The sequence below is a fragment of the Gastrolobium bilobum genome, unplaced genomic scaffold (genome assembly GCF_033153095.1).
Source record: "Gastrolobium bilobum isolate Gb01-03AN ecotype WA unplaced genomic scaffold, APGP_CSIRO_Gbil_v1 utg45536, whole genome shotgun sequence".
Taxonomy (NCBI): Eukaryota; Viridiplantae; Streptophyta; class Magnoliopsida; order Fabales; family Fabaceae; genus Gastrolobium; species Gastrolobium bilobum.
The window spans coordinates 200,426-203,870 of record NW_026896177.1 but is presented as its reverse complement, the minus strand read 5'-3'; positions in this window follow the sequence as shown (position 1 = coordinate 203,870).

Here is a 3,445-nt window from a genome sequence, read left to right as displayed (position 1 = left end):
AGGTGACCTCCTGGCCTTCAGCTTCTAGGGGCTGTACGGTATTAGTCCACCAATCCTCCGCTTCTTCTTCCAGCATGTACACGGAGTAGATTAACTTCATTGCGTCAGGGCATCTCATCACCCTGAATATCTTCTCCATAGCTTGGAGCCATTTTGCAGCCGCCATTGGCTCATAACCTCCCTTAAAAGAAGGAGGTTTGTGTTTTCAGAAAGCCATCAATCTTCTTTCCTCCACTTCATGGTCACCGACATTCTCAACTCGAGGTTGACGAACCTCGGTGTGATGACTACGACTTCCAGAATGGTGACTACCCTCACCTTCATTGTTACCCACTACACCCTCTTCCTGTGAAGGAGGTGGAGAAGGCGTAGCAGTGTGAGGAGGAGGAGTGGGTTGCCGGTTCACGGGCCTAGGACCCCTCAACGTCCTCAACTCAGTCATCATTGCGACCATGGCAGTCCGCGCATCCTCATTAGTTTTCATCAAAATTTCATTGGCATGCCGACTAGCCGCCAATTCCCTTTGCATATCGACCATAGTAGCCGTCACAGGTTCAGGTTGACCACCTGTTGCCCCACGAACACTTCTGGGCCTAACAAGGGCAGCCACAACAGGTTCTGGCTGAACATCGGTGTTTGATGGTCCGAGGTTGTTTCGGTGCCTCGTCATGTCACTACACATGTTACACAAAGAAGTGAGTTGATCAGGCCCACACTTAGTGATCAAAAATGCAATAATCATAAAGAGTACTAAAACAACTATAAAGCATCAAACACTAAGCATACTCAATAATAGCTAACAGTTATTCCCGACGAAACTGCTCTGATACCATAAAATGTAACACCCCGTTCTAGAACCGGTTTGTTACCATCGCATTATGATATTAAGCGCAGTTACAATCACATGGGCTCAATTAAAATCCGGATAAATTTTTCATTTATAAAACATGCCGAATATATAATACCCAATTTCGCGTTCATAACCATATTACCTTGCGGAATCAGATAAATCAAGCTTAACATCACGTTCCTATTCCATCTTTAAACCATTAATTGACTTCTTATTTATTTCACAACTTCTACTATATTGTAGATCTCTTCGTTAGCTACGTGTGGCTTCAAACCACGCTCAAATCGGAGCACTGTAGCCCAAGTTATGACAATTGAAAGCAACACAAAAGGGTGTTGATCACAGGCCCCGCGCGCTTCAGCGCGCTACCGGGCGCTCAAGCGCGCGTTATCGGGCGCTACAGCTTCCATCTGGGCGCTTAAGCGCACGGAGGCAGGAAGCATCAGGTATTTCAGTGTAAATGGGAGCTTAAGCGCGCACCAGGACGCTCAAGCGCTATATCCTAGGCGCTTAAGCTCGCATTGGGACGTTTTAGCGCGCAGAGACAGAAGCATCTCCTCCTTCAGTGGCTAAGGGCGCTCAAGCGCGAACCAGGGCGCTCAAGCGCAAACCAGGGCGCTCAAGCGCGCAACCCTGGGCGCTAAAACCCGCGGAGACAGTAAGCATCCCATCTTTCTGCAGCGAAGGACGCTTAAGCGCAAACCAGGGCGCTCAAGCGCGCAATCCTGGGCGCTTAAGCCCCCACTTTGGGCGCTCCAGCGCGAGGAGGCCGAATGCATTAGCACTCACAGGGGAAGCAGGGCGCTTGAGCGCGCTCCTGGGCGCTTAAGCGCGCTGCCAGGGAATTCCAATTCCCACATTTTTCAAGTCCAAGTCTAGGGGAAGATGCATCCCCCTTCCAAACACCAATTGTCCATGCCCCAAAACTAAATCCTAGCACTCATCCAACCTCTCCTCATGAGATTTAGCTAGAATTTGGGCAGCATAACCTTTGTTTTCTCAACGTTTCCCAATTTAAACAAAAGGTACCTAATTGATTCTCAGCCCAACCAATTCAATAACTCAATACATGACAAGCATGCATATATTGAATTTCAAGTAGGCATCATTTACAGTACATATTCATTACAAATCATGGAACTTAGCTTACAAAACACTATGATCATTCCCTTGGCTCCTATCAACAAAAGAGATGACCAAAGGCATGAGCATAGGCTAAGTCCATTCCAATATACAAATCATAAATCAAGCATTGCCTATTAATTACAATTCTATACATGTGAGCTACAAAACAACATGTATAATCTCAAAAGAAATGCCACATTTCATGCATATGCTAATCCAGATATGGCCACTTGCCACCAGAGGCTCCTGCAGCATCCTTACCTGAAAGGGGGTCCCCACAATACGGGGTGAGATATACGAATATATCCAGTAAACCAGGGGTCCTTGGAGCATCTCTCCACCCCACAGTTCCTTATCAGTGTAATAGCAATAACAATAATAATGCAGTAAATACATATCTATGCAAAGTGCAATAACATCTCCAGGAGAAATTCCTCGAGCTCTCAAGTTGTCCTAAGGAAACTCAGATGCAAATAGTCCTACTGGCCAGCTAACTACCAAGTATGATTTACGCATCATCATGCAACATACCAACATAGGGAAACACCATCCTATGCCACACCAAATGCATACACATACGTATAACAAAGCATTACACTATTTTATTGCATTTATATACACAATCACAACCTCCACCCTTTCAGGGCTTGGTGGAACAGTCAAGGGAATTACACCCAAGGTCTGAAGGCTTACCTCAATGCTTCGGTCAACCTTTGTTCACCACCAACATATTCCACAGTCAGTCAATTACAATACTCCACTTTTCAAACAAAACCTACACAATGTTTAATGCAATTAACACATATTGTCACTTAACATATGTTAAGTGGTAATGTGGGGGTATTAGTTCGTCTATCTATTTAACTCCAATAATTACCAAACTTTACCCAAAAGTCTGGAATATTATTCTAGGAATATTTACAATTTTATTTTTATATTTTGGGCACTTTCGCCAGTACCCACTTATACCCCTAATTTTCACTGAGTACACTTTTTAACTCCAAAGGGACTCAGATTCATTTCATTAAGCCTTATACTTAATTTTCCTCACTAAAACATGCTTAATTATTTAATTACATGTAATTTGCTAATTAATTAGGTTAGGGCTATTATAAAAGTTTTCCCACTTTTCACTTACATAGGTGAAGTAGAATTCAACTAGGTAAAAGTTTATCTATCTAGTCACCTCTATTTGTTACCAAACTTTACCCAATAAACTAAAATATTTTTCTAGTGATGTTTCTATTTTTACTTTTACCTTTTGGGTAATTTTGCCTATCCACATTTTTATCCCTTAACTGTCATTTTTAACTCATTTTTCATCAAATGTGACTTTAATTCATTTACTTATAGGCTAGGGTCTTGATAACTCTCCGGTGGAGAGTTATTTTTAGACTTATATGTGATGATTTAGTGCCATACTTGTGCATAATTATCTTGATTTTACATGATTATTGCATGAATTTTATA